At 47.2% G+C, this 13,795-nt stretch overlaps 1 non-coding gene and 1 pseudogene across 1 annotated transcript; both read right to left on the reverse strand.

Annotated features, from left to right (window-relative positions):
* Window positions 1-1,878: 1,878 nt before the first annotated feature.
* LOC149548514 (25S ribosomal RNA) lies at window positions 1,879-5,245 on the reverse strand. Its single transcript, XR_016354914.1, has one exon. It is a non-coding gene; the product is annotated as a 25S ribosomal RNA (ribosomal RNA).
* Window positions 5,246-5,529: 284 nt separating this feature from the next.
* Window positions 5,530-6,435, reverse strand: LOC149548515 (18S ribosomal RNA; annotated as a pseudogene; the record flags this gene model as incomplete).
* Window positions 6,436-13,795: the final 7,360 nt, after the last annotated feature.

Genomic DNA, 13,795 nt, shown 5'->3' on the forward strand with positions numbered 1-13,795 from the left:
ATTTGGCAAAGACCACATGGTCAGATGACTTGGTGAGCCAACCTAGCTAGCAAAATTGGCAAGAAAACTTATAGAATCAACTTGCTATCCCTGGCCAGGATCGCACGCCTGGGTCGACCCAACTTGGGTCACCCAACTCTGTCGCCCCAGCCTCGGGCGACCTGACTGGGTCACCAGAGTGGGTCGACGAGGGGAAAAAAAATTTTTAAAAAATCATGGGAGGCCCTATACAGAAAAAAGCACTAAATTTTGGGCATTATAAAATTAAAAAAAAATAATTTACCCGCTTTTGGATCACGCACAAGTTTCAGTTCACGTATTGCCGAGCCGACTCAAGGTGTTACACCTAGCTAGCCAGATTCGAGGTAGGGTAGTTGAAACGATCCGATTTGAGAATTTTCTTTATAAAAAGAGATCATGATAGGCCCTATAAGGCAAAAAAGAATGAAATTTTGAGAGTTCAAAAAAAAACATTACCCGGTTTTGGATTGCGCACAGGGCTCGGGTCACGTAGCATCGAGGTGCCCTGGGTGACATGATTCGAGCGAAAAGTCGACGGTGGCATGATTCGTGCAAAAACATTGGAGGCCATTAAGGCTCGAGGCGGGTCGGGTTGAAAACTTTGGGCGTTAACCAAAAAGAAAAAGTTATCCGCTTTTGGATCTAGTACACGGCTCAAGGCACTTAGAATCAAGTCGAGCACGGTGACATGAGTCATGCAAAAAATTTGGAGATGACTCGAGTTGGGGCATCCGACTCTATCCGAGTTCAAAACTTTGGGACATGACAAAAAAAAGAAAAAAGAAAGTCTGCCCTCGCGAAAATTACAAAACCCAGGGACCCGCCTAGAATTTGTAGTCGGAAGATTTTTCTGCCCTCACAAAAATTTACAAACCCCACCCGCTCAAAATTTGGACTTGGAAGATTTTTCTGCCCTCGCGAAATTTACAAACCCCACCCGCTCGGAATTTGGCACTTGGATATTACGAAACCCCGCCCGCCCGGAATTTGGACTTGGAAGATTTTTTTGCCCTCACAGAAATTGCAAACCCGACCCACATGGAAATTACACTTGGAAGACTTTTTCGCACTTGCAAAAATCACAAAATCCCACCCGCGAGGAATTTGGCACTTGGGAGATTTTTTCGCCCTTCCGAAAATCACAAACCCCACCAACTCAAAATTTGGGACTCGGGAGATTTTTTTCCCCCTCGTGGAAATTTTACAAAACCCCACTTGCCCAAAATTTGGCACTCGAGAGATTTTTCTGCCCTTGCAGAAATTTCTACAAAACCCCTCCCTCCCACCCAAAATTTGGCACTCGAGAGATTTTTTCGCCCTAGTGGAAATTGCAAACCCCACCCGCCAGGAATTTGGCACCTAGGAGATTTGTATGCCCTCGCAAAAATTGCAAACCCCACCCGCCGAGAATTTGGCACTTGGGAGATTTTTTTGCCCTTGCAAAAATTTTCACAAAACCCCACCCACCCAGAATGTGGCACTTGGGAGATTTTTCTGCCCTGATAGAAATTGCAAAACCCCACCCATCGAGAATTCGACACTTGGGAGATTTCTTCAACCTCGTGGAAATTTTCACAAAACCCCACCCACACGAAATTTGGCACCTGGGAGAGTTTTCCCGCCCTCGCGAAAAATTGCAAACCCCACTCGCCCAAAATTTGGCACTTGTAAGATTTTCCCGCACTCGCACAAATTGCAAACCCCACCCGCCGGGACTTTGGCACCTAAGAGATTGTTACGAGCTCGCAAGAAAAAACCTTGCAAACCCCACCCCCACCCAAAATTTGGCACTTAGGAGATTTTCTCACCCTCATGCAAATTACAAACCCCACCTACCTCAGAGTCAAAAAAGGTTTTATGAATCAAGGCGACAGAGGGCTGAATCTCAGTGGATCGTGGCAGCAAGGCCACTCTGTCACTTACAATACCCTATCGCTTATTTAAGTTGTCTGCAAAATATTCTTCTCGCCGACTGCTTGAAATTAATATCCAAGTTTTCTCCAACGGGCTAGTGTGTCGATCAAAGATGGCCAATGACATGGGCCCCTGGGAGTGCAAGAGCACCCCTACTACGAGTCGTGATGCAGCTAGAGAGAGATATGCACCGCATCTAGTGTGGATTCTGACTTAGAGGCATTCAGTCATAATCCGACACACGGTAGCTTCACGCCACTGGCTTTTCAACCAAGCGCGATGACCAAATGTGTGAATCAACGGTTCCTCTCGTACTAAGTTGAATTACTATCATGACGCAAATCATCAGTAGGGTAAAACTAACATGTCTCATGACGGTCTAAACCCAGCTCACGTTCCCTATTGGTGGGTGAACAATCCAACACTTGGTGAATTATGCTTCACAATGATAGGAAGATCCAACATCGAAGGATCAAAAAGCAATGTTGCTATGAACACTTGGCTGCCACAAGCCAGTTATCCCTGTGGTAACTTTTCTGACACCTCTAGCTTCAAATTCTAAAAGTCTAAAGGATCGATAGGCCATGCTTTCACGGTTTGTATTCGTATTGAAAATCAAAATCAAATGAGCTTTTACCCTTTTGTTCCACACGAGATTTGTGTTCTCGTTGAGCTCATCTTAGGACACCTGTGTTATCTTTTAATAGATGTGCCACCCCAGCCAAACTCCCCACCTGACAATGTCTTCCGCCTGGATCGGTACGCCTAGATGCACCTTAAGGCCAAAAATAGGGGCATTTCCCCATCTCTGCCTCACGGAATAAGTAAAATAACATTAAAAGTAGTGGTATTTCACTTGCACCCGAAAGCTCCCACTTATTCTACACCTCTCACGTCATTTCACAAAGTCGGACTAGAGTCAAGCTCAATAGGGTCTTCTTTCCCCGCTGATTCTACAAAGCCTGTTCCCTTGGCTGTGGTTTTGCTAGATAGTAGATAGGGACAGTGGGAATCTCGTTAATCCATTCATGTGCATCACTAATTAGATGACGAGACATTTGGCTACCTTAAGAGAGTCATAGTTACTCTCGCCGTTTACCCGCACTTGGTTGAATTTCTTCACTTTGACATTCAGAGCACTAGGCAAAAATCACATTGGGTCAGCATCCGCAGGGACCATCGCAATGCTTTGTTTTAATTAAACAGTCAAATTCCCCTTGTCTGTACCAGTTCTGAGTCGACTGTTTGCTGCCTAGGGAAAGCCCTCCGAAGGGGGCGTCCTTCGTCCGTCACCCGATCGGCACGCGACGGCCCACCCTCACCGTGGGAGCAGCTTAGGTAGGCCGCCAACAACCCATGAGTTTGGGGCTTAGACCCTTAGGCCCAGCCCTCAGAGCTAATCCTTTTCCCGAAGTTACAAATCCATTTTACCGACTTCCCTTACCTACATTGTTCTATTGACCAGAGGCTGTTCACCTTGGAGACCTGATACAGTTATGAGTATGACCGGGCGTAAATGGTACTCGGTCCTCTAGATTTTCAAGGGCTGCCGAAGGTGCACCAGACACCGCGGGACATGCGGTGCACTTCCAGCTGCTAGACCCTATCTCTGGTTGAACCGATTTCTGGGTGGGCAGGCTGTTAAAAAGAAAAGATAACTCTTCTCGGGGCCCGTGCCGACGTCTCTAGATTTCCTAACATTGCCGTCTGCCGCCACGTCTTGGTTTAGGAATATTAACCCGATTCCCTTTCGATGATCGCGCAAAGTGCACCCTTGAAATAGGGTTTCCCCATCTCTTAGGATCGACTAACCCATGTCCAAGTGTTGTTGACATGGAACCTTTCCCCACTTCAGTCTTCAAAGTTCTCATTTGAAATATTTGCTACTACCACCAAGATCTGCACCGGGGGCCAGTCCACCCAGGCTCACGCCCAAGGTTTCGCAACAACCCCCACGTCCTGCTACTCATCGGAGCCTGACACTTGCCCTGATGGCTGAGTATAGGTTGCGCGCTTTAGCACCATCCATTTTCGGGGCTAGTTGATTCGGCAGGTGAGTTGTTACACACTCCTTAGCAAATTTTGACTTCCATGACCACTGTCTTGCTATCTTAATCAACCAACACCCTTTGTGGGATCTGGCTTAGCATGCAATTTGGCACTGTAACTTGGCTTTCGGTTCATCCCGTATCGCCAGTTCTGCTTACCAAAAATAGCCCACTTGGAGCTCACAATTTTGTGGCGCAGCTCAATAGAGCAGCCGCATCGACTTACCTATTTAAAGTTTGAGAATAGGTCAAGGGCGTTACGCCCCCGATGCCTCTAATCATTTGCTTTACCTGATAAAACTCGCACATGACCTCCAGCAATCCTGAGGGAAACTTTGGAGGAAACTAGCTACTAGACGGTTCGATTAGTCTTTCGCCCCTATACCCAAGTCAGATGAATGATTTTCACGTCAGTATCACTGCGGGCCTCCACCAAAGTTTCCTCTAGCTTCGCCCTGCTCAGGCATAGTTCACCATCTTTTGGGTCCCAATAGGTGTGCTCGCACTCAAACCCTTCACAGAAGATCAGGGTCGGTCGGCGGTGCACCCCCCGAGAGGGGATCTTGCAAGTCAGCTTCCTTGCACCTCTACTCCTTGGTCCGTGTTTCAAGACGAGTCAGATGGAAAGCTCGCTGGCCAGCGCCACGAGCGTACAGGTGCCCGAGAGTCCATCGTAAAGGCGTACGCTTCACTCCTCAACCGCCACGACAGAAGTATTTGTGCGACAAGTAGATCACGCTTGTGCCGCCGTGACAGCCCCCGCTGGCACGTCCCCCAAACTGAGTGGTAGACTGGCTCACACCATTTTGCATCCGATCGGGGCACATCACCAACCTCCATCTGCTTCCCTCTCAGTAATTTCAAGCACTCTTTAACTCTCTTTTCAAAGTCCTTTTCATCTTTCCCTTGTGGTACTTGTTCGTTATCGTTCTCTCGCCCCTATTTAGCCTTGGATAGAATTTACCACTTGATTAGGGCTGCATTCCCAAACAACCTGACTCGTCGACAGCGCCTCGTGGTGCGACAGGGTCTGGGCCCGACAGGGCTCTCACCCTCTCCGGCGCCCCCTTCTAGGGGACTTGGGCCTGGTCCATCGCTGAGGAAACTTCTACAGACTACAATTCAACAAGCACGGCCGTTGATTTTCATGCTGGGCTCTTCCCGGTTCGCTCGTCATTACTAGGGGAATCCTGGTAAGTTTCTTTTCCTTCGCTTATTGATATGCTTAAACTCAGCGGGTACTCACACCTGACTTGGGGACACGGTAGAGATGTAGCAATGCCCGCACTACGGTGGGCCGCTGAGCCCAGAATAAAGTTCCTCGCGAGGAATCATTCGATCAACGTAAACCAATGCCGGCCTTTGCGAGCCACCACTCGTCACGATGGATCGACAGACCTCATGCTCATTTCAGCTGACCGCATGCCACTTGCGGACGCGGACGGCCATATCCACTCCTTGCTGGGGAGGGAAAAATTTTGTAGTGTGATGCCCAAGCAGACGTGCCCTTGGCCGAGGCCTTGGGTGCAACTTGCGTTCAAAGACTTGATGATTCACGAGATTCTACAATTCACACTAAGTATCGCATTTCGCTACATTCTTCATCATGCCGAGAGCCGAGATATCCGGTCCTGAAGGCCAACGGAACAAGACCAGACTCCTATCGCGTTATTCCATGCTAATGTATTCAGAGTGTAGGCTTGCTTTGAGAACTCTAATTTTTTCAAAGTAACGGTGCCAGAACCGTGACCTAGCCAATTAAGGCCAGGAACACGCCACCGGCAGAAGGGACGTGAGGGCCAGTGCACACCAAGAAGGTGGACCGACCATAATGACCCAAGGTCCAACTACGAGCTTTTAACTGCAACAACTTAAATATATGCTATTGGAGCTGGAATTACTGCGGCTACTAGCACCAGACTTGCCCTCCAATGGATCCTTGTTAAGGGATTTAGATTGTACTCATTCCAATTACCAGACTCGATGAGCCCAGTATTGTTATTTATTGTCACTACCTCCCCGTGTCAGGATTGGGTAATTTGCATGCCTGCTACCTTCCTTGGATGTGGTAGCCATTTCTATTCTCCATCACTTGTCACCACCATGGTAGGCCTCTATCCTACCATCAAAAGTTGATAGGGCAGAAATTTGAATGAAGCGTTGCCAGCACAAAGACCGTGCGATCCGTCGAGTTATCATGAATCACCGGAATAGCGGGAGAGCCCGCACTGGCCTTTTATCTAATAAATGCATCCCTTCCAAGAGTCAAGATTTGGTGCATGTATTAGCTCTAGAATTACTATGGTTATTCGAGTAGCAAAGTACCATCAAAGAAACTATAACTGATTTAATGAGCCATCTGCAGTTTCACAGTCTGAAATAGTTCATACTTAGACATGCATGGCTTAATCTTTGAGACACGCATATGACTACTGGCAGGATCGACCAGGTAGCTTCTAACAATGAGGGGACCCCCAAGACCTGCTATAGCCAACGGATGCCCGCCGTGATGACATTCACAGCACATGTAGGACTCGCAATGCTCAAAGATTTCACACAAGAGGAAAGTGTCCCATCGTCAACCAGAGAGGGTCGAACAGGGAGCCTCGGTTCTCAAGCACCTGGGAAGAACATCCCGTACGGAACCCTTTACCCTCAAACTTGCTATCGCTACTACTCGGAAAGAAGCCTTGAGTCTGTACGAGATGCACCGTGCACGTAGCCACCTCAATTGTAAGGCCACTCAGAGACATCCATTTCCCAGGCATATGCCTCCTACATGCCTGTTGAGGTGCACCCGCACAGAAAAAATCCTTCTCGATCATGACAAACATTTTCCCATGATGAAGAGCTGGTTTTTGAAGTGCCAACGAAGACCACCGTGCTGAAGGGTGAAGGGTCATGCAAGTCAAAAACATGGCTGGTTATGTGATTGGCGGGGGCATCACTGTGCACGCGACCACCTCAATTATAAGGCCACTCAAGGGCATCGTGTATAACACCCCCTCCACACATTTATAGGTGATGAGAGCTCACCCGCATGCACGGACATGTCTAACCTCTCGCAAATATCTCCTTTCCCAGCATAGCCTCGCTAACCATTCCCCATGACACATGATCTGCCAGTGCAAGTACAGAAAAGTTCCTACGGGTGAACACTCACACTAGCGTTGTTGGACAAGCTTCAATCTCATGCACATGCACATACCAAAGAACTGCACCACGAGGGAACCACCCGTGAGCACCCACATCTCAGCAAAAAGCATTCTTGCAATTTCTTCCCCTAGACAGACACGTTAGCCCTGCACTTGTCAGAGCATTGCAAAAATGAGCGCTCTGGTTTGCAGGAGCCTGAGAAGAACATCTCGTACGAAACTCGTTCCCCCAAAATGCTCGAATCACAAATGCTCACAGTAGAGTCATAATACAAAGATGTACACCGTGCATGCGACTGAGTAAGGACACTTAGAGACATCCATTTCCTAGGCATATGCCCCCTACATGCTTTTTGGTGCACCCCATAAAAATGGCCATACTTTGACAAGCCCTCCCAAAATTTTGCATCTAAAGAGAGATGAAACGCCTTGGGCTTTTTGTCCACACAATGCAAACACAGAATGCTCTCTTTAGGGGGGAGCTGAAGAAGAGTATCTCCCGTAGAACCAATGAGCCACAGCCGTTCGGATCGCACAGGGCAGGAAAGGGCATGGAGAGTTTCCGCATCCAAACAAAAATTATCGGTAATACTCTATGGTTCTACTAGCCTAGACCACAAAGGCTGTCACGACAGTGCCATGCACTTCTGTAGGATGAGATAGTGAAGAGGCGAGCACACACCGAGAACGCACTAGCAAAAAAATTATGCGGCAACCAAACTTTTCGCCGGCCCCCCTCTCAATCGCAAGGCTCTACCAATGGGAAAAAACTTAGGGTGGAGAGTGGACCCTTGATGAAATTAGGGATGTCGAGCAATGCACCTGTGCAACCATCTCTTTCCTTCTTGCCATCCAGGTAGGATAAAAATGCAATGATAGAACGTGCCAATGAGACAGAGCCCTTGGCTAAAAGATACAACTCCATACACACTCAGCAACAAGCGCATCTTAGAATTGAACACCAAATGTGCAGTGTGTTGCAAGCCATGCTGACACCTACATATAGGGTATATCCAACAAAACAAAGTGACAAGTACTTCCCACCAGCTCCGCCAATGCGATTACCGAATGGGATATATTCACCACCACAGATTAATGACCATCATTACCATCTCGGAATAGATACAAGAACATCGAGCTTCATCTGATCAACTGGATGAATTTCACCTTGAAGGGGCCCAATCCAAAAGTTTCAGAGGTCATCTCTTGGAACTCTCAAGAACAAGGCCCATCTTACATGCAAACTCTACTACTGCGCAAACATAGGTTGCAATTAAAGAGAAATTGCAAGGCCATCATAATGGCCTGAGGCCAATGCTCTGACTAAGTCAATTTCCTCTTGCAATCACCATGCTGTCGTTCACAGAGAGATCTCCCCATTCACTTTTGAGGTGATGCACAATCCAAGTGCTAGATGCGAGCTCGCCCTTGAAAGGCCACCATCCAATGCATCCCTCGATGACACATTGGAATGACAACCACTGTTGAACCATTCCCAATATTGTGTCGATCAAGTTGGCACAGAGGCGACCTTGGGGAGCTCCCGCATAGCAATCAGGATGTTTTTCCGTACCCATATCTCACAAAGACCAATGTTAGCTATGAACAAATTTGGAATCCAAGGGCTCGCATCCATCGATATCATCGGCCTTGGGTCTATATACAAAGGCCATGGAGAGGTTCCGAGAAGAGAAGCCCCCCCTGCTCGCTCGCACAAACATCCCAAATTCTAGACACAAGCTCCTGCCCTTATCATCGCTCTCCAGATCACCGCAATGACACATTGGAACGAAAACCACTGTTGAACAACTCCCAAAATTGTTGCAATGGAGTGAGAAAGAAGAGCAACTTTTGGGAGAGGCGCATAGCAAACAGGCTGCTCCTTCATTCCACTCTTATATACAGATCCGATGTCGTTGATTTCATTTGGAATTTGAGGCTGCATTTGTCGTTGCCCACACAAGCAATGGCTCCTCTGATCGAATGGCCACGGGGAGCTTCCAATAACAAAGGCTTCCTTGTCACTGGTGATGTGCAGCCCAACTGCTAGACGATGGCTTGCCCTTCAGATCGCTGCCCAGGCAACCACCACAACAACACCATTGGAACGACAACCGCTGTCGATCCATTCCAAAAAAAATTCGCCAAAGAAGTTGTTGCGAAGAGAATGACTCTGGGGAGAGAGCACTCACATAGAAAAATTGGGATGGCTTCACGGCCCTTCCAATAGAAATGATGCTGGTGCCAATATTCAAAATCCGAATAACGTGTCTTTCTCGAACACCAGCACTGATTCTATTGGGGAGGGTCACCGAGAGCTTTTTTTTATCAAAGTCTCCCATTGTACCCGCGATAGGCACGGAAATTTTTTTTCTAGAGATCCAAGCACCCACCTCATGGCTAGAGACAAGGGCTCACCATTAGGTCAACTTCGAAATCATAGAACAGACGCGGTGTAGAATTGCAACCGCTACCAAGTCTCTTCCGTAATTGTGTCGGTCGAGTGATCAAAGAAGGTGATCTAAGAGAGGGTAAAAGTGTAGGCATTCATTTGGGGATTCACGCCGATGGCATAAATTTATGCAATACCCGAGCAACACCAAACGGAGGTGCTAGACGAGGGCTCCCATTTTAGATCGAGTTTTAAAATCACCAAGAAGACGTGGTGAGGGCTGGCAACCGCTGCCAAACCTTTTTCTGAAATTGCTCCAGCTGAGTGACAAGAAAACATGATCTAAAGGAGAGTCCAAGAATAGCACCCTCGAGGGTGGGCTTCATGCCCCTCTAATTGATTGAATGTCGACGTCCATCATTTCAAAATCTAACATATCCATCTACCCTGACAGCGACGTTGAATCAATGAGGGGGGCACGAGAGAGGCTCTTGGCAACCACCTCTCCCATTGTAGCCATGATAGGCAAGCAAAAAATTTTGCTAGAGCGCCAAGCACCCACCTCATGGCTAGAGACAAGGGCTCGCCATTAGATCAACTTTGAAATCATAGAACAGACGTGGTTTAGAATGGCAACCGCTGCCAAGTCTCTTTTGCAATTGCGTCGGTCGAGTGATCGAAGAAGGTGATCTAAGAGAGGGTCCAAGCATAGGCATTCATTGGGGGATTTGCACCAATGGCAAAAATTTATGAAATACCCGGGCAACACCGAACAGATGTGCTAGACGAGGGCTCTCATTTTAAATCGAGTTTTAAAATCACCAAGTAGACATGGTGAGGGCTGGCAACCATTGCCAAACCTTTTTTCAAAATTGTGCCAGCTGAGTGACAAGAAAACATGATCTAAAGGAGAGTCCAAGAATAGCACCCTCGAGGGTGGGTTTCATGCCCCTCAAATTGATTCAACGTCGACATCCACCATTTCAAAATTTGACATATCCATCCACCCTGATAGTGGCCTTGAATAAATGAGGGGGGCACGGGAGAGGCTCGCGGCAACCACCTCTCCCATTCTAGCTGCGATAGGCATGCAAAAAAATTTTCTAGAGCACCAAGCACCCATCTCATGGCTAGAGACAAGGGCTCTCCATTAGATCAACTTTGAAATCGCAGAACAGATGCGTTGTAGAATGGCAACCGCTGCCAAGTCTCTTCTATGATTGCGTTGGTCGAGTGATCAAAGAAGGTGATCTAAGAGAGGGTCCAAGTGTAGGCATTCATTGGGGGATTCACGCCGATAGCAAAAATTCATGCAATACCCGAGCAACACCGGACGGAGGTGCTAGACGAGGGCTCCTGGTTTAGATCAAGTTTTAAAATCACCAAGTAGACGCAGTGAGGGCTGGCAACCACCGCCAAACCATTTTCTGAAATTGTGCCAGCTGAGTGACAAGAAAACATGATCTAAAGGAGAGTCAAGGAATAGCTCCTCGAGGGTGGGCTTCATGCCCCTCCAATTGATTCAACATTGACGTCCACCGTTTCAAAATCTGACATTTCCATTCGCCTTGACACCGGTGTTGAATCAATGAGAGAAGCATAGGAGAGGCTCATGGAAACAACCTCTCCTATATAAGCTATTAGTGTGAGGCTTGCTCTACATTAGAAATTAGCAAACACACTGAAATTCGCCTTAAAAATCCAAATCATTGAAAATTCTTACCAAATAGCCATCCACGACCCAATTTTTTATCAGGTCGTCTAAGGAGCAAAAGATTGTCATCGGTTAGGAGATGTGAATTCATGGAGCCAAGGGACTGAAATGGTCATTGAGCTCATCCGATCAACTGAATGAATTTCACCTTGAAGGGGCCCAATCCAAAAGTTCCGGAGGTCATCTCCTAGAACTCTCAAGAACAAGGCCCATCTTACTTGCAAACTCTGCTACTGCACAAAAATAGGTTGCAATTAAAGAGAAATTGCAAGGCCATCATAGTGGCCCGAGGCCAATGCTCTGACTAAGTCAATTTTCTCTTGCAATCACCATGCTGTTGTTCAGAGAGAGATCTCCCCATTCACTTGTGATGCGATGCACAATCCAAGTGATAGACGCGAGCTCCCCCTTGAAAGGCCACTTTCCAAGACATCCCTCGATGACACATTGGAATGACAACCACTGTCAAACCATTCCCAATGTTGTGCCGATCGAGTTGGCATAGAGGCGACCTAAGGGAGCTCCCACATAGCAATCGGGATGTGCTTTCGTAACCATCTCTCACAAAAACTAATGTTAGCTGTGAACAAATTTAGAATCCAAGGCTCGTATCCATCGATATCGTCAGGACTGGGTCTATATATTCAAAGGCCATGGAGAAGTTTCGATAAGAGAAGCTCCCCTACTCGCTGAGTGATAAGAAAACATGATCTAAAGTAGAGTCCGGGAATAGCACCTCGAGGGTCGGCTTCATGCCCCTCTAATTGATTCAACGTCAGCGTCCACCATTTCAAAATCTGACATATCCATCCACCTTGACACCGGTGTTGAATCAATGAGAGGGGTAGGGGAGAGGCTCACGGAAACCACCTCTCCTATATAATCTATTAGTGCAAGGCTTGCTCTGCATTAGAAATTAGCGAACACACCTAAACCTGCCTTAAAAATCCAAATCATTGAAAAATGTGACAAAACAGGCATCCACGACCCCATTTTTTATGAGGTCGACAGAGGAGCAAAAGATTGTCATTGGTCAAGAGATGGGAATTCATGGAGCCAAGGTAGTGAAATGGACACCTTTTGGAGATCGGGCAGAATAGCTCAGCTTGGGTGGAACAGCTCGGGTAGGACGACTCGACAACACCATTTGCCTCGGTGCCTTTTTTGAGGTTTACTTGAGAGGAGTGGACACAATGTCGGCCTTGATCGTCTAGGAGTCTGAGTAGGATGGCATGGTAACAACAGCTCGGAATTTTGAGTGTCTATGGCAGCTAGATGAGATTTGAGTTCATTGAGCCAAGGGAGTGAAATGGTCATCGAGCTCATCTGATGAACAGGATGAATTTCACCTTGAAGGGGCCCAATCCAAAAGTTCTGGAGGTCATCTCCTGGAAATATCAAGAACAAAGGCCAATCTTACATGCAAACTCTGCTACTGCACAAACATAGGCTGCAATTATAGAGAAATTAGAAGGCCATCACAATGGCTCGAGGCAAATGCTCTGACTACTAAGTCAATTTTCTCTTGCAATCGCCATGCCACCGTTCACAGAGAGATCTCCCCATTCACTTGTGACGACGCACAATCCAAGTGCTAGACGCGAGCTTGCCCTTGAAAGGCCATGTTCCAAGACATCCCGATGACACATTGGAATGACAACCACTGTTGAACCATTCCCAATGTTGTGCCGATCGAGTTGGCACAGAGGCGATCTTAGGGAGCTCCTACGTATCGATCGGGAAGTGCTTTCATACCCAGCTCTCACAAAAACCAATGTTAGCTGAAGAATTTTAGAATCTAAGGCTCATATCCATCAATATCATTGGCACTGGGTCTATATTCAAAGGCCAAAGAGAGGTTCTGATAAGAGAAGCTCCCTTGCTCATTTGCACAAACATCACCAAATTCTAGATGCAAGCTCTCACCCTTAGCATCGCCCTCCAGATCACTGCAATGACACATTGGAAGGACAACCACTATCGAAAAACTCCTGAATTTGTGCTGATGGACTGAGAAAGAAGAGCCAGATCGGGTCGATGAAAATGGCTTAGCCAGATTGGGTCGGCCAGCATGGCTCGGCCACCATTTTTTGTTGAGAGCTTTCGATATTAAAGCTCCCATGTAGCCGCGATAAGTACACCATGACAAATTGTTAGAGCACCGAGCACCCATAGAAAATTGCCATTATACCAAGCAACGCTGGAGTGCTAGACAAGGGCTCACGTTTAGATCAAGTTTTAAAATCACCAAAAAGACACACCATGGATCGGTAACCGCTACCTCACCTTTTCCAAAATTGAGTCATTGGAAAACATGATCTAAAGGAGAGCCGAGGAAAAGCACTAAGATCGCTTCATGCCCCTTTCATTGATTCAACATCAGCATAGACCGTTTGAAAACCCAACAATTTGATCCGCCTAGACACCAATGTTGAATCAATGAAAGGGGCATGGGAGAGGCTCGCGGCAAAAACCTCTCCTATATAAGCTATTAGTGCGAGGTTCACTCTGCATTAGAAATCTCCGATAGCATGGACAACTCCCTTAAAAA

This window comes from Cupressus sempervirens, chromosome 7 (assembly GCF_028749045.1).
Source record: "Cupressus sempervirens isolate cs-2001-9-10 chromosome 7, ASM2874904v1, whole genome shotgun sequence".
NCBI classification, from domain to species: domain Eukaryota; kingdom Viridiplantae; phylum Streptophyta; class Pinopsida; order Cupressales; family Cupressaceae; genus Cupressus; species Cupressus sempervirens.